Genomic DNA, 24116 nt, shown 5'->3' on the forward strand with positions numbered 1-24116 from the left:
CTATAGGTCACATCTAGCAGTGCTCAGGGCCTAGTCCCAGTACTTGGAGGTGGCTCCTGGTCAGGGGACCTTGTGGGATGCCGGGAATCGAATCCAGGTCAGCGGCAGCCAGGCAAATGCCCTCCCCACTGTCTAGCCTTGAATTTTTTTTCCTTTTTGGGTCACACCCAGCGATGCACAGGGGTTATTCCTGACTCTGCACTCAGGAATTGCTCCTGGCGGTGCTCGGGGTTCCATATGGGATGCTGGGACTCGAACCTGGGTCAGCTGCATGCACAGCAAAGACCCTGCCCATTGTGCTATCACTCCAGCCCTGAATTTTGTTTTTAAACGTGACTTGTCCACTTTCTGTACCATGGTAGCCAGTTTTCCTAAAATGCCGCTTCCAGTCACTCTCATGTTGAATAGTCTGCACCTGACCCCGCTCCTTTCTCTCTGGAGTCCAGATTTAGCAGCTTTCCAGGTGTTTCACTGCAGGGGAAGAAGAGTTTGGGCCACACCCAGAGGTGCTCGGGCCTGTCCCCAGCTCGGCTCCTATCAGTGCTCGGGGGACCATATGTGGTCTGGGGGGTGAAACAGGTTGGCAGCTCTGGCAAGGCCAGTGCCCCAAGCCCTCCCTGTCCTATTTCCGGGTTCCTTGAGTTACGGGCTGCTCAGTCCGCGTTCTCCTCTGAGTCTTGTCAAACCAGCGAAGCCAGGAGGCAGCGGAGAACGCAGCGCGCCTTTGTTTGGAATCAGAGATTGTCTCTCAAGGCACACGCTCGTCAGGCAGAAGGCCCAGAGCGTTCCCCAAGGGAGGACGGAGTGAAGGTTTTTTGAGGGGAGAAAAGAGGAAGATGAGGTCAGTAGCTTAAGAAAAGGGCGAACTAAAAGTTTGTAACTGGGACTGGGGAGAGGCTTGAAGGGGGGCCTGGGACTCGGGAGGCCGGGGTCGGTCCCCGACTCTGCACAACCCCCTGAGCACTGTGAGGATTCACCCCTGAGCACCGCGCCGTGCGGGCAAAGCAAAACCGAACAGAAACCCCCAGAGGCTGGAGCGCTAGTAGGAGACAGACGTGAGCCGGCCCGGTCTCGAGTTCCTGAGCACAGCTGCGTGTGCCCCCACCCCCTTCATTCTCGTAGTTCTGAATATGTAGGAAACTAGAGGAACTGACTCAGAAATGCTCACGTAACCTCCACCCAAACATTCCCGTCACCATCGATGCCCTGTTGCTCTCGCAGGCTGCAGTGGAGGGGTTGAACCGAGCCTGGGGAGGTCATGTGCGTCTCTCTCACAGGCCGGGGAAGCCCCTGAGAGCAGCCTGTTCTCGTCCCCGCAGCTCTGGCATTCGGTTCGTTCCGTCTGGGACCCGTTTTGCATAGTTTCTGTCTTTTTAGCCACCTTTAAGTGTGTGTGTGTGTGTGTGTGTTTCTGGGCCACACCCAGTGGTGCTCAGGGCTTACTCCTGGCTCTGTGCTCAGGGATCCCTCGTGAGCGTGGGGGACCATGTGGGGTGCTGGGATTGAACCCAGTCATCCGCGTGCAGAGCCAACACCCTCCGGGCTGCACTATTTTCTGTCCCAGACTCTGCTTTAATCTGCTTTTATCTAGTCCTTTGGGGGTGACTTGCAGCATTACCTTCTCTGCACCCTTCTTTCCCCGCGGTCTCTCGGGAATAGCTCTCTCGAAGGACGGTTGCAGGCGGGTGATCTGGAGCTACAAAGGCAGGAAGAACACCACGAGTTTCTCCCCGTCAGCTTGACAAGAGGCTGCGCTCCGGGGACCGTCTCTGGCCCCGTGTCTTGAACTGTGCACCACCCCCACCCACACACACTCACTCTCGCACACACACACACACACACACACACACACACACACACACTCACACTCACACCGACGTGGGCCTGCACTGGCCTTTCCGTTGCTCCGTGTACCCTGGCCCGCTCCGTGCACTTAGCGAAGTCCCCAGGCTCAGTGCAGCCTGTCAGGGAGCAGCAGCAGAGCCAGCCCGGCCCTGGTGCAGGACCCACTCTCCGTGCCCCACTGCACTTGGGGGACCGCAGGACAGACAGACGGAGCCCCGCTGCCCCAGCAGGACTGACAGACAGGGCCCCCGTGTCCCGGCAGCACAGACAGATCCAGTGTCCTGGAAGGAGAGACTCACAGAGACTCGGTGCGCTGGCAGGATAGACGGACGGAGCCCCAGTGTCCCGGCAGGACAGACAGAGACCCGGTGTCCCGGAAGGAGAGACTTACAGAGACCCGGTGCCCTGGCAGGACAGACGGACGGAGCCCCAGTGCCCCAGCAGGACAGACAGACGGAGCCCTGGTGCCCGGCAGGACAGACGGACGGAGCCCCGGTGCCCCAGCAGGACTGACAGACAGGGCCCTGGTGTCCCGGCAGCACAGACAGAACCCCGGTGTCCCGGCAGGACAGACGGACGGAGCCCCGGTGTGCAGAGCAGGCTGCAGACCGGTGGGAGCTGATGTCGCGCGGGGAGGCTGAGCACGGGAACCACAGCAGCTGGTTCCTCTTGTGTGTGTGTGTGTGTGTGTGTGTGTGTGTGTGTGTGTGTGTGTGTGTGTGTGTGTGTGTGTGTGTGTGTGTGTGTGTGTTGGGGGCAGGATCATGTGCCTCTCCTTGTCCTCCAGGGCAGCGCTGCCAGGCTGGTGGGGGCTCAGCTGTGGGGGCAGGGAGGACGCCCTCATATGCTCTGACCGCTCATGTGCCGGGCCCAGCCCTCCCGGCCCCCTGCCCTGGGCGCTGGCTCTCTGACCTGGGTGCTGGCTCCCTGACCTGGGTGCTGGTTCCCTGCCCTGGGTGCTGGCTCTCTGACCTGGGTGCTGGCTCCCTGCCCTGGGTGCTGGCTCTCTGACCTGGGTGCTGGCTCCCTGACCTGGGTGCTGGCTCCCTGCCCTGGGCGCTGCTCATTCAGTTGTTTGTCTTTAGGGCTGGACCATTTCTCCAGCCCTGAGTCCCTCAGGGCTCTATTCTAGAGAATTCTGTGTGGACGGCAGCCTGTATGGTACAGCCCTGTACCAGTGGATGCTTGTCCGGCTTGAGGAAGGAAGGAGGTGGACACGGTTATTTAAAGCCACCAGGCAGGCCTATGTGTGCACCACGGTCTGATTCTTTGTCACATTGGGATGAGGGTTTCATGAAACTGATTTTTTTTTTCATGCTGGGGATTGAACCCAGGACCTCACACAGGCCAAGCCAATGCTCTCCCACTGGGCCGCATCTGGCCTGTCGGGGCGGGTTCATAAGCCGTCGCTGTCCCCGACGGGCAGGGTGAAGACCGGAAAGGACCCCACAGACGCTCTGCTTCCTTACAGACGTGCAATTATCTCAAAAACAAAAAAGCTCTGTTGACCGAAAGGGACAAAGGCGCCTTGCTCTGTCCTCCGCTCCGCTCCCGGGCCTTGCCGCGACCCGCTGGGCCGGCGCCTTCTGGCCCCTTCCTGTGCCCGATCTGCTCAGCTCCTCACGGTCTCTGACCCGGGCCGGCCCCGGGCTCGCCCGTCAGCCGCAGCAAACATTAAACACGGTCCTAGCCGACTGCCATAATTTTCACTGGTTAAACTTGGCAACTGGGACCCAGTGAGTTACAGCCTGAATTCCCACAGGAGATGCCGGGGGCGGGTGGGGGACTCGGGGCCTCACGTGCCCTGAGACCGTCCCAGTGGGCCAGAAGTCAGTAAACAGCGGCATGTAGAGGCCTCTCCCCGCGCTGCGCCCGGCCCCTGCGCGCCGCATGGCTTGTTGGTTTGCTTTTGCTTGGGGGGGCCCCTACCCTGGGGGGCCCCGGGGGCCACCCCGGCTGTCTCTACCCGGCGAGTGTGGGGCTTCTGTGCCACCTCTGCTCCGGGAGGCGCCTTTGAATTTTGTGTCCCCGTAACCCAGAAACCCATCCTCCCTTCACTCTGGGATTATTATTTCTGTGTAGTCCCAGTCTTTGAAAAATTCCCTCCCCGGATCTATAACACAGCAGGTGGGGAGAGGGTCCCCCGAGCCTCCAGGAGTGAGCCCCTACCCCCCACCCCCAGATAAATAAAATTCAAGTCATCATAAATTTTTTGGGAGGGCACAGCTAGCAGTGCTGGGGGTTACTCTCGGTGCTGTGTTCGGTGGTTCCGGGACAAACATGAGCCTCCTGTGTGCAGCCCTGAGCTCAGCCTCCAGGGCAGCTCTCCGTCCCAATTCTTTTATTTATTTATTTATTCATTTATTTTTGGGTCACACCCTGCGATGCTCAGGGCTTACTCCTGGCTCTGTACTCAGGAACTACCCCTGGCGGTGCTCAGGGGACCATATGAGATGCTGGGAATCGAACCCGGGTCGGCCGCGTGCAAGGCAAACGCCCTCCCCGCTGTGCTATCACTCCAGCCCCTCTGGCCCCAATTCTTGAAGCTTTTCCGGCCACAGCTGGCGGCTCTGGGGTACCGTACGCAGTGCGGGGGATTGAGCCAGGGTTGGCCACACGCAAGAGCAGTGCCTTCCCCGGTCCTATCTCTCTGGCCTTAACTTGCTCATGCAGAAACCCCCAGACCCCGAGTCCGGGAGGTGTGACCCCCAACTGCTGCCCCCTAACACCAGTCCCCCCCTCCAGGATTAGGGGGAGGATTGAATGAAATGTGGCAGGAAGTGCCTGCCGGGGGGCACTTGTGGCCACCCCTGGCCCCACGCTCAGGGCGGACAGACCACAGTTATTAAAAGTCACCAGTTGGGCTGCAGCGATAGGACAGCGGGTAGGGCGTTTGGCTTGCATCCGGCTGACCCGGGTTCGATCCCCGGCATCCCTCATGGTCTCCCAAGCACCGCCAGGAGAGTGATCCTGGGTGCAGAGCCAGGAGTAACCTCTGAGCATCGCTGGGTGTGACCCAAAAAAAGCAAAAAAAAAAAAAAAAAAAAGCCACCAGTTCTGCTGCCTCCTGGCTTCTCCTGCCTCTGACCTTCAGAGAAGTCATGGGACTTCTCTGCGCTTCCGTTTCCTGCTGCAGAGCCGGGAAAGTGCGGACTCACCTTGTGGAGAAAGTTCGGTAACAAATGCCTGGGGCTTAGCGCGGCTCCTTTTTCCATGAGCATCCGGAACAACTCGTGGTTTCAAGTGTTTTCCGGCTGCCAGGTGGCGGCGGGGCTTAGGGGCCGTGGGCTACGGTTCAGTCTGAGGCCAGCGCAGTCGGACAACCTGTTTGTCTCACCTGGAATGAGACAAATGTCGGGGAGCGGGTTTTACGTCGACGGTGCCCGGACCTAGGGGAGCCCGGCTCGAAACAGGTTTTGTCGGTATTGTCTGAGGGTTTGGAGACAATAAATACTTGGGGCCTCCTGGGACACGCTGGGCTGGGGAGGAGCGGCCGGGCTGTGGGCTCCTAATCCCCAGGGCAGGACGTGAGGGTGCGGGGTGCTTGCCCCGGGCATCTTGGCAGCGCTCCCAGCTTCAGGGAGGTTAGCAAGAGAAAAACACAGCCCGCCCCGGCTCCCGAGAGCCCAGCCTGCACCTTCGGGGGGAGTAACAGCTCGTGTTTGTTAGTGCAACACGCTGTTCTCGCTGCCGCATTGAACCGGCACGAACAGCTGATAAGGTCGGTGCCACCACCCCTATTTCACGGGCCAAAAACTTGGCACCAAGCACTCTTGTCACTCACCCGAGATCATACCACTAGTGAAGTGTCGGAGTCTGGATGAGGCCCTGGGAACTGAGGGTCCCAATCTCAGGTGATGGATAAAAACAGCTCCCCAGGGCTGGAGAAAGAGTGAAGCGTTTGCCTTGCACATGCTGGCCTGGGTTCGATCCCCGCCAGCACCGTCTGTGCTTCCTGAGCCCAGTCGGGAGTGATCCCTGAACACAGAGCAGGAGCAATCTCTGAGCACAGCTGGGCCTGACCCAAGAACAACCAGCCAAAGAAACAAAAAACAGCGCCCCCAAGAAAAACACCCCAACTCAAATTAAAAAATAAAAATACCTCAGCTTTCGGGGCTGGAGCAATAGCACAGCGGGGAGGGCGTTTGCCTTGCACGTGGCCAACCCAGGTTCTAATCCCAGCATCCTATATGGTTCCCTGAGCACCGCCAGGGGTAATTCCTGAGTGCAGAGCCAGGAGTAACCCTTGTGCATCGCTGGGTGTGACCCAAAAAGCAAAAAAAAAAAAAAAAAAAAACAACCCCTCAGCTTTCTTTTTTTTTTTTTTTTTTTTTTTTTTGGTTTTTGGGTCACACCCAGCGATGCACAGGGGTTACTCCTGGCTCTTCACTCAGGAATCACCCCTGGCAGTGCTCAGGGGACCATATGGGGTGCTGGGATTAGAACCCGGGTCGGCCGTGTGCAAGGCAAACGCCCTACCCACTGTACCTCAGCTTTCTATCTTTTCACGGAAGATAAGCTTGTTGAACTGAGCACCATTTTTAATCTTTATTTAAACACTGTGATTTGCAAAGTTGTTGATAATCCGGTTGGATGTTCACTGTTTGAACACCAGCCCCGCTATCACCGTTGGGCGGTTCCTTTCCCGCAAGTCTGCCCACCACGTAGGCACAAAATTATTTTATGTTGCTTGTTACAACTAAATAGCTATTGGGATTATACAAAAATGTTAAAAAAACATTATGTGAAAATTGTTTTATCTCACCATGGGGTCAGCAAGTTCTTCTGGTGGGTTTGCTGAGCCGTTGCTAGTTGAGCCTTCTGCGGTACTGTGTTTGTTGAGTTGGCTTCTGTGTCACTTTCCCATGTAGTTTGGTGTGCTCCTACTGGAATGTCAGTATTGTGGAGTTGGTTTTTTTATTTGTTTGTTTGTTTTGGACCACACCCGGTGGTATCAGGGCACCGGGGACCATACAGGATGCCCGGAATTACATCGAGTTCTAGTGCAAGGTAAGTGCCCTCCCCACTGTGCTATCTCCGGCTCAGTCTTGGAGTCTGGCGGCCTCGGGTAGGTCGCACCCCCCAGGAACGTGAGGCTCTGCAGAGCGGGGCTGCCGTGGGAGGTGGTGTGGCTGCGGGGGTCCTGGGTGGAGGGTTGGAGGGAGGCTGCCTGCCCCCAGTCTGAGAAGACCCCAGAGTTCCCAGCCCAAAAAACTGTGCACCTGGAATTTTTATCAGCTTGGAGTTCCTGCAGACATGTGCCCATACCCTCCTTAATTACAGTGGCCGCATGACCCCGAGAAAGAGGTCAGAGGGGTGGACGGGGCAGTAGGAAGGAGCCAGGCTCACCTCGGCTTCTCGTTAGCATTTACCTCGCAGTGCTGGCCTGGGGTCCCTCGCACGGTTCCCAAACCTGGATCTGCATTCTTTTTTTTTTTTTTTTTTTTGCTTTTTGGGTCACACCTGTCAATGCACAGGGGTTACTCCTGGCTCTGCACTCAGGAGTCACCCCTGGCAGTGCTCAGGGAACCACATGGGATGCTGGGATTCGAACCCGGGTCGACCTGGGTTGCAAGGCAAATGCCCTCACTGCTGTGCTATCACTCCAGCCCCTGGATTTGCATTCTTAGCCACAGGACTTCGGTGTGACAGCTGACCTAGAGCCCAGGGTTGGTCAGCCCCTCTGTCCAGCACTGGCCAGCCCCTCCATCTGTTGCTGGTCAGCCCCACTGGTGGTCACTGGTCAGCCCCTCCCTCTAGTGCCTCTGGCCATCCCTGGTCATTCTCTCCATCCTTCCCTGGTCAGTCCCTCTGTCCAGCACTGGTCAGCGCCTCCGGCCGTCACTGGTCAGCCTCTCCATCCATCCCTGGTCAGCCCCTCTGTCCCGCACGGGCCCCTGGGCATTGGGTCACTGCCTGTCCCTTGTCACCAGTATGATTGGTTATTTTTTTTATTGCTGGGGGACCATTCCTGATGGTGCTGGCCCTAAAGTGGGTTTCACAGCATCCGGTTTTCTCCACGTAGAGGCAGGGAGACGAAAGAAAGGGGTCTACCAGATCATCTCTCCAACTCCTCGTGGTGTTTTAAAAAAGAAAACTCAAATAGCAGCTGGCAAGAACACTGTCATTTCACTGCGACAGAAGGGCCCGTTCTCTCACTGTGACTCTCCCGAGTGTCCTGTCTTTTGGGGAAACCCTCCCGGGCCCACAGGGGCGTGAGGCTCATTGTCCTCTCTTCCATGGTGGTCTCGGCACTTCTTTGGACGCTCGCCGGCATGACACTCAACTCCGCGTCCAGGTTCTGGTGGTCCTCAGCGCCCCAGGCCCCCAGCCCCCCGCATCTTCCCTGGATCCAGTGTTGACGGAGAAGTCAGGTCACTGCAACCTGCAGGGAGATGCTTTAAGGATAGACGGCGTCGGGGAGAGCAGAGAAGGCCCCCCAGCCCTGCCCTGGGCAGGAGGGGTCGCGCTCAGGCGGCGTGAGACCCTAGGGGGGCTCCGAGGGAGCTGCAGAGGCAGAGCGAAGCCTCGCCCGCCCGCAGGAGGCCAGGCCCCATCCCGGGTACCGCACAGAGCCGGAAGCGGGCCTGGAGCAGCGCCGGGGTGGGCCCCGAGCAGAACCAGAGCAGGCCTAAGGTGCCACTTCAGGGGCTGTGAGCACCGAGGGCTAGATGCCCCCTCCCGAGGCAGGTGGGAAGCCTCGGGGGAGAGACCCAACAGAAGCTTCTCCCCGGGGGTCAGACGAGCCCCGGGATGAGGTGATGAGGTGGCGTCACTCCGAGGTCAGAGCTTGGGAGTTCTGCCTCCTGGAGAGACGGGGCTGAGGGCCCAAGTGCCAGCCACCCGCCTGAGGGGCAACGGGCTGGGCGGTGCCGGGCACGCAGCCCCGCTCCCGGTGTGCTCCGAGAAGGGGAACGGCCCGTGAGGACTCGCCTCTGGAGACTGTCGCCCGTGAATCTGACGGTGCTCGCGTCTCCTGGGCTATGGCCATGTGGCCGCGGAGGGCGCCCAGCCCCAGCCGCCCCGGGGCAGCAGCAGGGACACCTCTTCCCTGCCACCCGCCCCCGGGGGCACCACTCAGGGCTCATTGTTGTTATCGTTATTTTCCTTCTCCCGCCCAGTCCAGCAGGTGCGAGTTTCTCCGCACCCATGTGGCACAGTGGTGGCATTTGGGTTCAAGACGTGGGGCCTTGTCTCAAGTGCTGGGGGGAAAGGACAGTTGGAATAGGGACCGTCTGTGACAAAGACCACCGTGACAAAGATAGCCGGGAATGGTCACTCTGGATAAGAACCGCGTGCTGGAGCAGGCAGAGGAACAAACGTACCGGTATGACAAACCCGCAAAGGAGAGAGAGAGAGAGACAGAGACAGAGAGAGAGAGACAGAGAGAGAGACAGAAAAAGAGAGAGGAAGAGAGAAAGAAGGGAGAGACAGAGGAGAGAGACAGAAAAAGAGGAAGAGAGAGAGGAGAGAGAGGAGAAAGACAGAAAAAGAGGAAGAGAGAGGAGAGAGAGAGAGGAGAGAGGAGAGAGAGAAAGAGACAGAAAGAGAGAGAGACAGAAAAAGAGAGAGGAAGAGAGAGAAGAGAGAGAGGAGAAAGAGACAGAAAAAGAGGAAGAGAGAGAGGAGAGAGAGGAGAAAGACAGAAAAAGAGGAAGAGAGAGAGGAGAGAGAGACAGAGACAGAAAGAGAGAGAGACAGAAAAAGAGAGTAAGAGAGAGAGAAGAGAGAGAGGAGAAAGAGAGACAGAAAAAGAGGAAGAGAGAGAGGAGAGAGAGGAGAGAGAGAGGAGAGAGAGGAGAGAGAGAGGAGAGAGAGGAGAGAGAGGGGAGAGAGGGGAGAGAGGGGGGAGAGGGGAGAGAGGAGAGAGAGGAGAGAGAGGGGAGAGAGAGGGGAGAGAGAGGGGAGAGAGAGGAGAGAGAGGAGAGAGAGGGGAGAGGAGAGAGAGGAGAGAGAGAGGGGGGAGAGAGAGGAGAGAGAGGAGAGAGAGAGGGGGGAGAGAGAGGAGAGAGAGAGGAGAGAGAGAGGAGAGAGAGGGGAGAGAGGGGAGAGAGGGGGGAGAGGGGAGAGAGGGGAGAGAGAGGAGAGAGAGGGGAGAGAGAGGGGAGAGAGAGGGGAGAGAGGGGAGAGAGAGGGGAGAGAGAGGGGAGAGAGGAGAGAGAGGGGAGAGAGAGGGGAGAGAGAGGAGAGAGAGGGGAGAGGAGAGAGAGGAGAGAGAGAGGGGGGAGAGAGAGGAGAGAGGAGAGAGAGAGGGGGGAGAGAGAGGAGAGAGAGAGGAGAGAGAGAGGAGAGAGAGGGGGAGAGAGAGGAGAGAGAGAGGAGAGAGAGAGGAGAGAGAGAGGGGGAGAGAGGAGAGAGAGAGGAGAGAGAGAGGGGGGAGAGAGAGGAGAGAGAGAGGAGAGAGAGAGGAGAGAGAGAGGAGAGAGAGAGGAGAGAGAGAGGAGAGAGAGAGGGGGGAGAGAGAGGAGAGAGAGAGGAGAGAGAGAGGAGAGAGAGAGGGGGGAGAGAGAGGAGAGAGAGAGGGGGGAGAGAGAGGAGAGAGGAGAGAGAGAGGAGAGAGAGAGGGGGGAGAGAGAGGAGAGAGAGAGGAGAGAGAGAGGAGAGAGAGAGGGGGGAGAGAGAGGAGAGAGAGGGGAGAGAGAGAGGAGAGAGAGGGGGAGAGAGAGAGAGAGAGGAGAGAGAGAGGAGAGAGAGAGAAAGCCCCTGCTGTGGAGACAGGCTGGGGGAGGTGGCGGGAGGGACCTGGGGACACTGGTGGGGGGGACGGGTGCTGGAACACGGTGTAGCTGAAACCCGACATGATCAACGTTGTAGCTCCGTATCACAGTGACTCAATGAAAAAAAGAATGCGAACAATCGAAACAGAAACGCCGTCCCCAGGTGTCAGTCCTGAGCCCGGCACGGGCCCCGCCAGCACCAGATGTGAGCAGCAAGCCAGCGCCCAGGGCTTGAGCCTCGGTGTGGGGCCCCAAGGGTGTCCCCTGCGTGCCCCTGGCTTCTCCAGAGCCGGAGAAATAAGCAGGTGTGAGGCGGATGGGGAAGGGCAGAAGCGAAGAGGAACTCGGTGTGGACGCGTCACTTCGGTCCCGGGAGAAAGAGAGCCGGCAGGCGCGGGGCTCGGGCGGGGTCGGTCCTTACCCACCCAAAGGCTCGGACACGGGGGGGGGCGGGGGCTTGCAGTCTGCGTGCTCACGCCTGCCGAAGGCCTGTCCCGCCCGTCTCTCTGCAGATGCAGGGGCCCTCTCTGCTCCAGGACTCGCCCAGCAAACCCACCGTTCTCCAAGGAGAGTATTTGGCTGGGCACTCTGGGTACCCCGAGGGGCCCGAGCAGCACTGGCCATTTTAGGTGTGGACACGACCCCGACCGTCTTGTCTTTGGGGCCACCCCCAGCTGGCCACCCCCTGGCTTTGGGGGACCCGAATCGGGGTGTGGGATAGAGCCCCGGGTCAGCCGCACGCCAGGCCTCACCTGCTGTCCTGTCTCAGGCCCTCCCTGCCTCCTCCAGCTGCCCGGGGCCCCTCTGCTGTGGGTGGGCACCCACCTCGCCCCCAGTGCCCTGGCCCTGTGCGTCCTGCCCGCGCCAGGCCCCCGCCCAGGCCCCTCATCAGCAACAAGGCCACGTTCCCTAGGACTTGGGGTGTCACATCCTGTTCTGTATTTTACAGGATGAATATTGGGGGGCAGTGCTTGCACCTCAAGGCCTTGGGGGGGCCCAGGTGGTGCTCTGGGGGCCCCGAGGTTCTGGGGGCTGAAGGCAGGGCCTTCCCCGTGCCAGGCGGGGCAGGCCACCACACGCGTGCTCTCCGTGGGGCCCTACACGTGTCTGGTTTGGTTTGTTTTGGGGTCACAACTGGGTAGTGCCTGGGGGACACTCAAGCCATGCCTGGGGGAGCGGGGGGTCTGGGGGCCCCACCTGCAAGGCCGTGCCGGAGCCTTCTGCACCTCTCTCTTGCCCTAAGCAGATCTGTCTTGTTTTGTTTTGTCTTCGGGCCACACCAGGTGCACTCTCGACTCTGTGCTCGGGGATCGCTCCCGGTGGGCTCAGCGGGCTGTCTGGGGGAGGACGATCAGAGCCGGGCCAGCCGTGTGCAAGGCAAGCGCCCGCCCCGCTGCCCTGTCCTCAACCCGTCTTCGTGACGGGCACAGTTCAACCACGGCCGTTTCTCTTTCGCCAGTAGGAAACGAATCATCTTGACTGACTAGTTGTCCAGGAACCGGAGAGCTTCCAGATTTTGAAAAAAAAAAAAAATCCCTGCTCAGGCAAACAAATCTTTTTATTTTCTGTGAAGGGGGAAGATCCCCGTTAAGCCTAAGTGGTGATATCATAACTGAAGCTGGAGCTCTCGGTGTGGGCTGGGCGTGAAGTTCTTTTCATCTTATTCCCAACTGTGCTGTGCCTGTTTGTTGGATAATAGTGAGTCTCTATTAAGGTCTTGGTTGCATCAAGAATTCTGATTTGGGGGCTGGAACAATAGTACGGCGGGTAGGGTCTTTGCCTTTCTCGGGGCCGGCCCAGGTTTGATTCCCAGCATCCCATATGGTCTCCTGAGCACCGCTAGGAATGACCAGAAAAACAAAAAAACAACAAAAAAAGAATTATTATTTTTTTGGCAGGGTGGCGAGGGGGTGTGTGTGTCACGTTCTACAATGCTCAGGGCTTACTCCTGGCTTGGTGCTCAGAGGACCATATATGGGGCCGGGGATTGAAGCGGGTAGGACACTTGCATACGAGGGAAGTGCCTTACCCGTCCTGTCTCTCCAGCCTCCGGGTTCGGGACTTCTGCTGTGTTATTCTAGACTGCCGCCTGCTTTCCCGGCCAGCCTTCTCCTTCTCGGCAACTTGGCACAGGGAACAAATGAGTTTTAGATTCAGAGAGATCAAAAATCACCTCACTGACCGACCCAAATCTTCCTCTCTGAGTAAACTCTTATTTTCATTTTTGAAAAGAAAACGGTCAGACACTATGGAAAATGTACCTGTCATTTGATCCATTTGATCCATATGAAAACCCGTCTCTGTTCGTGTTTAGAAAGGAAGCGGAAGGATGGAGCAGGGTAACCTCTGAGTACGGGGCTGGAAAGGATGAAGGGGAAGGAGTGGTGACTGGCTACACGGAAGTTTGTAGTAGAAATATTTATCGGAACATTTCTTCAACCTGAAGACACTCTCCCTACTGAAAAAAAAAAAACAACTCGATTCAAAACAAACAAAGCATGCCTTTTGAAAATAACCATTTGGAAAGGAAGGGAATCTGATCTTTATAATTTCCAGCAACTTCTCTCTTCCCAGCAGAAGAGATAATCATGGAGAAAAGACACATCAGAAAGAGAACTCTTCGTTCCTCTTGCTGATGTCTCTGATTATCATTTCTTGGGAACCCACTAATAGTGCGTTCACATATCTGAGTCTCAATAATTATTATCATTTCTGGATAAAGCAAACACCAGGAAAACAAAATAGATCCCTTTACTAGCTTTGCTAAGGGAATATTTGAAAGTTTTGCTTTAGCGGCTGATAGTCTTTTGATAGACCGGTGTTTTTCTGCTGAGACCTGATTGTGTATCAGAAGTAAGTTTTTCTTCTTTTCTAGGCAAAAGCTACCATTAGTTAGAAAATTATGGACTGGATAGATTTGATAAAACTTTCAAAATGGCTGAGAATCTCCTGGCAGAGATAGTGATGGGTCCTCAATTTTTCTACAGTTTTGTTCAAGAAATTTTATTTTCTCAAAAATGCATAGCCCAGCATTGCAAATCCCATTGCTTTTTTTTTTTTTTGCCACCCCAGCTGTACTCAGGGCTTGCGCCTGGCTCTGTGCCCGGGGACCACGCCCTGTGGTACTCAGGGGACCGTATGCAGTGCCGGGATCAAACTGAGGGACACTTGCCAATCTCCAGAGCTCTGCTGCAGGGGCTGGCAGGGCAGTGTCCCTCAGGCCTAGCTGTTCTGGGGGCTGCCACTGTCACAGTTGGTGGTTCTGGGGGGGCACCTGGGCACCGCGTGGAGCCTCACACTTGCAGGTGGCACCTCAGAGCACTCCCCAGAGCACTCCAACCTACTTCCTAAGAAGCTAAGAAGTTTGGGGCCAGAGCGATAGTACAGCCGGGGGAGTGTTTGCCATGCAGCTGACCTGGGTTCGATCCCCGTCACTCCATACTGTCCCCCGAATACCGAGAGGAGAGGGCAGAGGCAGGGTGGCCCGAGCATTGTGGGGAAGCTTAGACTCCTGGCTTAGCTTCCTTTCTGTCCCTGAAGTGACTCTGTGTGTGTGTTTGTGTGTGTGTGTAGTAAGACAGGTTGTATTGTGGGAGAAAGAGTAACATGCTGAAGAGAGAACACGGGCTCCTCCAAAGGCGGAGAGACCCCTACACACATCCCAGCATCCGATATGGAGATATGAAAGTCCACACCTCGGGAGAGGAGATGTGGGCGCCACATGTGCTCGGCCTCGTGGGCGCAAACACCACGTGGGTTCGGGCAGCATATACACACCTGAAGTGACTTCTGAGGAATGTAATTTCCTTTATTTCATTTTCTTGAATATTATTCCCAGGCTATCATTCATTTAATTTCCAATGGTGTCATAACGGCCCATTCCGTTTGGATTTATATTGATGGAAAGTTACTAAAATTATTCAAACGGGCTGGAGCAATATTACAGCGGGGAGGGCTCTTGCGTTGCATGTGGCCGACCCGGGTGTGATTCCCGGCTTCCCATAGGGTCCCCTGAGCACTGCCAGAAATGATCCCTGAGTGCAGAGCCAGAGTACCCCGTGAGCACTGTAAGGTGTGACCCCCAAACCAAAAAAACACCCCAAAACCCCAAACCCCCAAATTTCAGAAATGACTGGATCTGCAAATTTTTGATTCACAAATTATTCATTAGTGCTAACTGTCAACATATGTTTTCTGTAAATATAGACTGTTTTATCATCAATTATTGATAGGTTGAAACAGATCAGTTAATGGTATTTAAACTTGGCAGAGAAAGAAAACAACCCCGAAGTAATTCTAAATGAGTGAAAACATGAGCTAAGTTCAGGGTGAGAGGTCACTGGATATTTGGTAAGAACACAGAATGACTTACATGACCTATGTACATGTATGGCTTCTTGTGGCTGCCAGTTCTCAACATTCTAACACCACTCACCACTGTCAAATTTAATTATTTATATTAAGTTTAAATTTGGTTTATTTTTGACCATACGTGGTGGTGACGCTCATGGGTCATTCCTGGCTCTTCGCTCTGGGGTGACCACTGGCCATCCATGTGCCCGGGGGCCATCCATGTGTGGTTCTGGGCCCCCGGAGTCGCTTTCTGGACGAGTGCCTTCCCTCCAGTGTTGTCCCTCTGCCCCGCACCATCAGCCCCGGTGTGACCCCGGCACAGCACAGCCCCCTGAAAACAGCCGGGAGTGGCCCCTGACTCCCAAAGCAAACAAAATTATCTCGGGGGAGTGGAGGCCTTTTAAATAAGTCTCAAACTTCAAAGCCATTGCAGAAAGAAGAAGGAAAGGGCAGATCTGACTCAGAAACACTCGGACTCGCTAGTGACCGAGGAAAGCCACCGCGTTGGGAAACGGTGCTCTGCTCTGTTGGGTAACACTCGCAGCCTGCTCCCGGGCGGGCGTGGAAGGCAGCGGGACACGCCTGTGACTCGCTAGCAAGTGTCTGCCCGGCGTGTGCAGTACAATCCAATACTGCGCGTGTGAATAATAAGACTCGCAACACCTGCATGTGGAAACAGGCTCAAACAGAACTCCGTGTCCTGCAGCAGAAAGGGCTGGCCCAGGACCGAGTGGACCTTCTTCCCCAGGTCCAGATCCGCCCAGGTCCGAACAGAATAGATGGAAAATTGCAGAAACAAGCAGAATGTTCAGATAGTGCACGGTGCCAAACTGCGTGATGGGATTTCTTCCGTGCGCCTCCAACTGCCCGCTGGGTTCCCGTCCGCGTGTGGATGACCCGCGCCCCCTGTTACGTAAGGGGACATCGCCCCTGCTGGGCGCTGACGCAGTGATGCGGACCTGACGCCCACCGCCTGGTGCGCGTGCTCGCGTCACTGTGGCAGGGGGGTGCCCGTCCTCTCCTAAGAGGTGAGAGCAGCGAGACCAGACCGCCTCTAAGGGGGCTGGGGCCACCCCACGCGGGGGCGGGCACCCAGTCTTGCACACAGCCAACCCGGGTTGGATCCCTGGCACCCCAGACGGTTTGAGCCAGGAGGAAGCCCTGAGCACTGCCCGGCGTGGCCCCCAAACCAAGAAGCCCGAAAATACCACCCAAGATAGTTCAAAAGGCGGGGGCTGGAGCGATAGCACAGCGGGTAGGGCGTTTGCCTTGCACACGACGGACCTGGGTTCGATTCCCCCGCATCCCACATGATCCTCCAAGCACCGCAGGAGTAATTCCTGACTGCAAAGCCAGGACTTACCTCTGTGCATCGCCGAGTATGACCCAAAAAAAGCAAAAAAAAAAAAAAAAAAAAAAAAACCAAAAAACCGGTATTTCAAAAGGGGAGAGAAGACAGTCACCGATTTTAAAAAAAATAACATATTATTACAATTGTTCACTTTGATTTCTCTTGGTTGCCGTCAGCTTCCTATTGGACCTAATATTGTGACAGGTGAAAATTGCAGTTTTGCTCTCCTCCCCTGTGCCTCTGGCTGTCTTGATGTATTGCTGCAGTGATGGGAAAGTTAGAAGCACGACGGTCACGAAGGAGGCGGCTGGGGGAGCCGGGCAGAGGTGAGATCATGCACCATCAGTTATGATTCAGAAGGGGCTGAGGACCCAAACCCGCCTGCTACATGGCAGGGAGGGGATGGGGCCAGTTGAAGCAATCGGTAAATTAATAAATGTCCAGAGTCCTGAAGTAGAATGTCTCCACAAAGATCCCTGCAGGAGGGGCCCCTTTCGGCCCGTGTCCAGTCCCTCCTGCCTCAGTGTCCCTCAGTGTATTTTCACATGCAGCTAACAGAGAAACTCTATTCTTGGCTCTTCTTGTCTTTGTTTCATCATTGCTCTGATTGCCAGAAAAACTCCGATAAAAGTGCTCGGTACGCTCTGCCCTGGCCCATAAAGTCGACTGATTGCTTCGTTGTGGTCTTTCTTTTTATAAATTATTTATTTATTTATTTATTTATTTTTGCTGTTTGGGTCACACGTGGTGATGCACAGGGGTTATTCCTGGCTCTGCACTCAGGAATTACTCCTGACGTTGCTCAGGGGACCATATGGGATGCCGGGAATCGAACCCGGGTTGGCCGCATGCAGGCAAATGCCCTATCCTGCTGTGCTAGTCACTCCAGCTCCTCGTTGTGGTCTGTCTTAACATTAAATAATCCTATCTCCTTGCTTTCTCACCTAAAGGTGTTTCTGGGGTGATTGATTAAGCAAATCCCATTACAAAAGTCCATAAATTAAAACTCATTACTGGTGTGCTTGTATAGGAAGAAAGAGCACATACAGGCTTCTCGGGGACTCAGCACTGGGTGGGTCTGCAGATGTGGGGCCGCAGACAAGCAACCCCCCGAGCCACGAGCAAAAGCAGCGAGAGGAAATATGGGCAGAGGCAGGGCCACTCACAGAGACACACAGATGGCCGGGAAACAGGGACAGTTACGGGAGCCCCCACAGGAGTTTGCCCCCACAAGCAAACTTTCGTTGCCTCCCCTCCACTCCCGGCGGAGAGGCGTGTCCTCCCCGAGTCTGTGTGGGAGTTCTCTGTCTGGAGCCCCTCTGGGGCCAGGAGGCAACGGTGAGCAAAGCGGAGATGCGCCACCTCAGCCCGGAGTTCTCTGTCTGGAGCCCCTCTGGGGCCAGGAGGCAACGGTGAGCAAAGCGGAGATGCGCCACCTCAGCCCGGAAGACGGTGTGGTTATGGCGCATGCTGGGAGAAAAGAAACGGAAAATTGCCAAATTGGTAAATAGCTGCAAACCTCATAGTATTGCCCAACTATGAGTAAGGAGAGAGGGGTGGCAAATATTCCCGTGGGTGAGTCTCTGTGTGAGTGTGTATGTATCTCACTGTGTGTATCTGAATGTGTGTTTGTATCTGAGTGTGTATGCATGTATCTGAGTGTGTCTTATCTGAGTGTGTGTATCTGAGTGTGTGTATGTTATCTGAGTGTGTGTATGTTATCTGAGTGTGTGTATCTGAGTGTGTGTGTATCTGAGTATGTGTATGTATCTGAGTGTGTGTATGTATCTGAGTGTGTGTGTATCTGAGTGTGTGTATGTATCTGAGTGTGTGTATGTATCTGAGTGTGTGTATCTGAGTGTGTGTATGTATCTGAGTGTGTATGTTATCTGAGTGTGTGTATCTGAGTGTGTGTGTATGTATCTGAGTGTGTGTATCTGAGTGTGTGTGTGCATCTGAGTGTGTGTATCTGAGTATGTGTGTATGTATCTGAGTGTGTGTATCTGAGTGTGTATGTATCTGAGTGTGTGTATCTGAGTGTGTGTATGTATCTGAGTGTGTGTATCTGAGTGTGTGTGTGTATCTGAGTGTGTGTATCTGAGTATGTGTGTATGTATCTGAGTGTGTGTGTATCTGAGTATGTATATGTATATCTGAGTGTGTGTGTGCGTGTGTGTCCCATTCAAGTATCTGGGGCTAGAAGGCTTGTCCCCTGCCCCAGGAGACATCCCTGCCCCTAAAGGAAGCTGTTGGGTACGACGGGCCTTGGGAGCCGTCAGGGCCCGAGGTGCACCCCCCCACCCTGATGCCTTCTGGCACGCTCCTTCCTTTCCTATATTTTGTTTGCTGGGCAGGAAGTGAGGGGTCCCCAGGAAGTCCAGAGAAACAGGCCTGCAGTGAGCTGCCTGCGTAAGCACTGGCCTAAGTGTCCTGCAGAGCCGCATTCACCTGTCAAGCTGGGCAGCCAGCCAGGAGGTGGAGGAGGGGCCAGGGGGAGGGATGAGCCTGGTGGGGACGCAGATCGCCCGCTGAGCTTGCACTGGGTGCCCACACGCGGCCAGTGCTGGCAGGAGGAACGCTCGCCCCACGCCATCTGGGGCCAGGGGCCAGGGCCCAGGGAGACTCTCGGCCAAGTGTGTTGCAAAACACATTTGGGGTGTGAATTAAGAGCTGGAAGACGTTCTGATGACTCGGAATGAGGATTGAGAAACAGGAGGAAGGTGCTTGCAGGTCACTTGTGGGCTGTTTAAAAAAATTGTTTTTAATTGAATAACCGTGAACTAGAGACCAGTACCAGCTGGTCACGACTGGGTTTCATTCATTCAGGGACCCCGCACCCGTCCCTCCCCCCAGCCTGCCTCCGTGGCAGGCACCTGCCCTCCTCTCTCTCCTGTGCGTTGTGGTTTGCGATGCAGGTGCTAAGAGGTCGTCGTGCTTGCTCAGGGCATTCGGCGTTTTTATCGGGAAGGAAAGGCTGGAGGAGCTTCTAACTGGGCGGGCGTGTGGGGGTGGATGTGGCTGCCGAGGCTCCCGGACTACAAGGAGGTGGGGGAGGTAGCCCATCCCGACCCTGAGGAAACCCGGAGATTTCAGCCACAAACGTGTGGGCCGGTTTATCCGACATGCTTGTGTGGGGAGCGGGGGCTTCGCCGAGGCGCTTCTTCCTTCCTATGCCCCCAAAGCGGGAGGTAGTTCCGGTTTGCCACCCGTGTTTTGTTCCCCAGGAGGGACCCCGCATCTTGTGCTGACCCCGGCTTTAGAGGGCCTCTGTGTCCATCTCCCTGCTCCCGGGTCCCCGAGGCCCCGTCCACATGGCCGGCAGAGTCTACTGATGTGTCCTGAGCCGCGGGTGGGCACGCCGGGGGCAGCGACCCGGGGCGTGAATCTGCCTCCTGTCGGCCCGACCTGGGCAGGGCAATCACTTGCTCCGTGCCCGCGGGCTGGGCTGTGGCTGGAGGTCACCCACGCTCGTGACTTTGGCAGCGCTGACACTGGGGCTGGGGGACAGGGTGCCCTGGAGTGGAGCGGCAGGACACACGGAAAACCCCCAGTTTCACCCACGGCTCAGGGAAACAGCCGTGTCAGCTGTGGTTCCGGACGGGCGCTGGAGAGGTGTGCCTTCTCTTCCCTTCCTCGGGCAGCGCTGCTCACAGTTCTGAAAAAGAAGAAGAAAAAACCCCAAATATCTTGATATTTCTTTTTTTTTTGAAGTAAATAGATTTTATTCAGAGGTTTCTGAGGGAAGGAGAAGGGATAAGTGGGAGAGAGAATAGAAGAATAACGGGCTCAAGAGAGAACGCGGGCTTCTCCAAGGGTGGAGGAAGCCCCTACACATAACTGAGCTTTAGACACAAAAGTATGAAAGTATGAACGTACACATCTAAGAGGGGAGATGCGGGCGACACATGTGCTCGGCCACGTGGGCACAAGCAGCACATGGGCTCAGGCAGCATATGTGCGCCGATATTTCTACGTTTACTCAGATTCCTAAAACAATGGTTGCAGGGAGAGAGAGAGAGAGAGAGAGAGAGAGAGAGAGAGAGAGAGAGAGAGAGAGAGAGAGAGAGAGAGAGAGACAGAGAGAGAGAGAAAGAGACAGAGACAGAGAGACAGAGAGAGACAGAGACACAGACAGAGACAGAGAAATAGAGAAGAGAGGAGAGAGAGGGAGAGGCAGAGAGAGAGAAAGAGGAGAGAGGGAAGGAGAGAGACAGAGGCAATGGAGAGAAGAGAGAGAGAGACAGACAGACAGAGACAGAGAGACAGAGACACAGAGACAGAGAGAGACAGAGACACAGAGACACAGACACAGAGACAGAGAAATAGAGAAGAAAGAGAGGAGAGAGAGGGAGAGGCAGAGAGGGAAGGAGAGAGACAGAGGCAATGGAGAGAAGAGAGAGAGAGAAAGAGAGAGAGAGGGCAGACAGACAGACACACAGACAGAGTGAGCGGGGAGTGAGAAGCTACAGATTCCCTCTGGGGAGGGCTCTGGTGTCTTTAGCAGCCCCGGGCCGGGGCAGGGGTGGGTGGGGGAGAGCGCGAGGCAGAGCCAGCCTCAAATGCACAACTCGGCAGCCCCTGCTTGGCGTGAGGGAGCCCTGGGGTCCGTCCCTGGCTTGGCCTGGCCCCCAGCACCGGGTGTAGAGCCCCTGAAAAAGAAGCACCTTTAGGAGTCACGGGAGCAAGCCTGGGCTTTAGGGGGCCTGTGTGCCCGGGGGAGCAGCCCACAGCCCCGCCCTTTCCGCTCCCTCCCGGGACCCCCACAGGCTCTCATCTCAGCCACTGCGGGTGTGGGGATGCAGCCCTGGGCAGAGGAAGGCGGCCGAGGAGGCCCTGGACAAATCAGGGTCAGCCGAGAACAGACCCGGCCCTGCAGGGACAGGCGGGCGGGCGGGGCCGAGGGAATGTCCTGTGGTCCTACAGCTTCAGGACGACCCCGGGGCGGGTCCGAGGGCTGGGCACTAGGCCAAGCCCCAGCTTCAGTGGGCCCCTAAGCTGGCTAGGAGTGCCGCTTGGGCACCGGGAGTGACCCTGGGCACCGGGAGTGACCCTTTGAGCACCGGGAGTGACCCTTTGAGCACTGGGAGTGGCCCTTTGAGCACCGGGAGTGACCCTTTGAGCACCGGGAATGACCCTTTGAGCACTGGGGGTGACCCTTTGAGCACTGGGAGTGGCCTCTGAGCAACTCTGGGTCCCCCAGACCAGGTGAAGTAAATCAACTCCAAACTTCCGAGGAAGGTTCCTATCTGAAACCACGTGTTTCTCCTCAGTGTGCTTTTTGGGGGCGGGAGGGCAGTTGCTTTGTTCTGACCACACCCAGCAGTGCTCAGGGCTGGGTCCTGGCTCTGGGTCCAGGGACCACCCCTGTGGTGCTCGGGGGGCGAGGTGGGGTGTGGGGATGGAGCCCAGGTTGCCGCAGCACCGTCCCTGCAGCCCCCCTGCATTTGGCAGAGAACGTTCCCCTCCTCCCCCTCCCTTCGCTGCCGTTGCCGTGGTGCTGGGCCCCTGGGATATGGTACTCGGTGTGGTGCTCACAGAGAGACTCGGACCCTTCAGCTGTGGCGTCACACGCCTCCCGAGAGATCAGCCCTGTTGGGTGCATGAGGGAGGCTGGGACGACCGACCCCTTGCCCTGGAGCTGCAGGTGAGCCACTGAACCCCGCCCCCCCTCCGGCCCGGGCCGGCGGCTGTGCACGTGTGCACACACACGCGTGAGGCCCGACAGCAGGCTGCTTGCGTGTTCTCAGGTCTGTGGGACATCAGGCATGTGAACCCGTGAGCGGGTGCGTGGGTGGTCGCAAGGCAGTGCTCCGAGGCGCTGGCCACTCTGAGGCCCGAGGTAGCCGCCCGTCACTCGAACCCCACGGCGGTGAGACGCCGGCTCCGTCGCCCTTCGGGACGGTGCTCTTAGCGACCGTGGAAGCAGTGTCTCGCCGGCAGGCTGGTGGCAGCTGAGTCAGCTGGCCGGCCCACCCCGTGGCGGCTGCTGGCTCTGCTGTTCTCTGCCAGGGCCGGGCCGCGAACGGAGAGCTTGGGACCAACACTGCAGCACACAGGCGCACAGGACCTGTCACTAAGTCTTATTTCTTAGAGCATTACAAAGCTGTTCATGCTGAATTTCAGTCCTACCGTGTTCCAACGCCCGTCCCTCACCTGTGCACATTTCCCAGCACCACTGTCCCCAGGGTCCCTCCCGTCACCACCCCCACCCCTCGCCTGCCTCCTGGGTAGGCGCTTTTCTCTCTCTCTCTCTCTCTCTCTCTCTCTCTCTCTCTATTTCTCTCTTTCCCTCTCTCTCTCTCTCCTCTCCCCCCTCTCTCTCTCCTCTCCTCTCTCTGTCTCCTCTCCTCTCCTCTCCTCTCCTCTCCTCTCCTCTCTCTGTCTCCTCTCCTCTCCTCTCCTCTCCTCTCCTCTCCTCTCCTCTCTCTCCTCTCCTCTCCTCTCCTCTCCTCTCCTCTCCTCTCCTCTCCTCTCCTCTCCTCTCCTCTCCTCTCCTCTCCTCTCCTCTCCTCTCCTCTCCTCTCCTCTCCTCTCCTCTCCTCTCCTCTCCTCTCCTCTCCTCTCCTTTCCTCTCCTCTCCTCTCCTCTCCTCTCTTCTCCGTCTCCTCTCTCTCTCTCTCTCTCTCTCTCTCTCTCTGTCTCTCTCTCTGTCTCTCTGTCTCTCTGTCTCTCTGTCTCTCTCTCTCGTTGTGTGACCCTTTCGCTATTTAGACATACTGTCACCCAACTGGAGTAGAAAGCCCTGACATCCCTTGGCCGTATATGGTGCAGTTTCAGCTAGTGAGATGTGACTGGTAGTTACACACAACTCCCGGGAAGTTGTTTTCCATTTCTCTGGAGGTGGAACGTTTTCGCCATGGCTGGAACTTAGCAGCCCCCGTGGACCGCGAGGACAGGCCTCTTCCCGTGGGTAGGTGGGCTGTGAGCGGGAGACGCATCCCCGGGCCAGTCTGGGCTCTCCCACACCAGCCGGGAGCTGCCGCCCCACGGCAGAGAAGCACGGGGCTGGCGTCCTCAGCCAGCGGACAGTCCCTCAGGAGCCCTGCTTTCTGCTGCCTTCGACCTGGGCTGCTCTCCGTGGCTTCCCGGTTGTGGGGCAGTGAGCAGGGCGAGCCCCCACGCAGGGGAGGGCCAGGCCGGGGCTGGCGGGCGTCTCTTCCGGGAACCCTGCCGGGACTTGGCCCAGGGACCCGCCCATAGCCCAGGTCCTCAGCATGAGTTCCCCCAGCCTCCTGCAAGGCCACTGCTGGCCAGGGAGGGAGGCCAGGACCTCCGAGAGGGGGAGGCCTCCAGAGGGTTTCTCGTCCTTTTACTCTTCTTTTCTTTTCTTTCTTTTCTTTTCTTTTCTTTTCTTTTCTTTTCTTTTCTTTTCTTTCTTTTCTTTTCTTTTCTTTTCTTTTCTTTTCTTTTCTTTTCTTTTCTCTTTTCTTTTCTTTTCTCTTCTTTTCCTTTTCTTCTTTGCTTTTCTTCTTTTTTTCCTTTCCTTTCCTTTTCTTTTCTCTTCTCTTCTTTTTTATTCTTTCTTTTTTCTTCTCGGGCCACACTGGCAAGGCTCAGGGCTTCTCCCTCCTGGCTCCGCACTCAGGGATCACTCCTGGCGGTGCTGGGGATCGAACCCAGGTCAGCCTTGTGCAAAGCAGCACCCTCCCCGCTGTAATCTCTCCGGCCCCTCCCCAGAGGTTGTTTTTAAGCTGCTCCTTTTGGGGGTGCAGCGGGTGGCGCCCTTGGCCGTGCTCAGGGGTTCCCCTGGCTCTCACTCTGTGCCCGGTGGGGTTTGGGGAACCATGCGGGTGCCGGGGGTGCAGCCTGGGCCAGCCGTGTGCAAAGCCAGCGCGCTCTCCCTCCTGCTG

Source organism: Sorex araneus, chromosome 7, assembly GCF_027595985.1.
Source record: "Sorex araneus isolate mSorAra2 chromosome 7, mSorAra2.pri, whole genome shotgun sequence".
NCBI classification, from domain to species: Eukaryota; Metazoa; Chordata; class Mammalia; order Eulipotyphla; family Soricidae; genus Sorex; species Sorex araneus.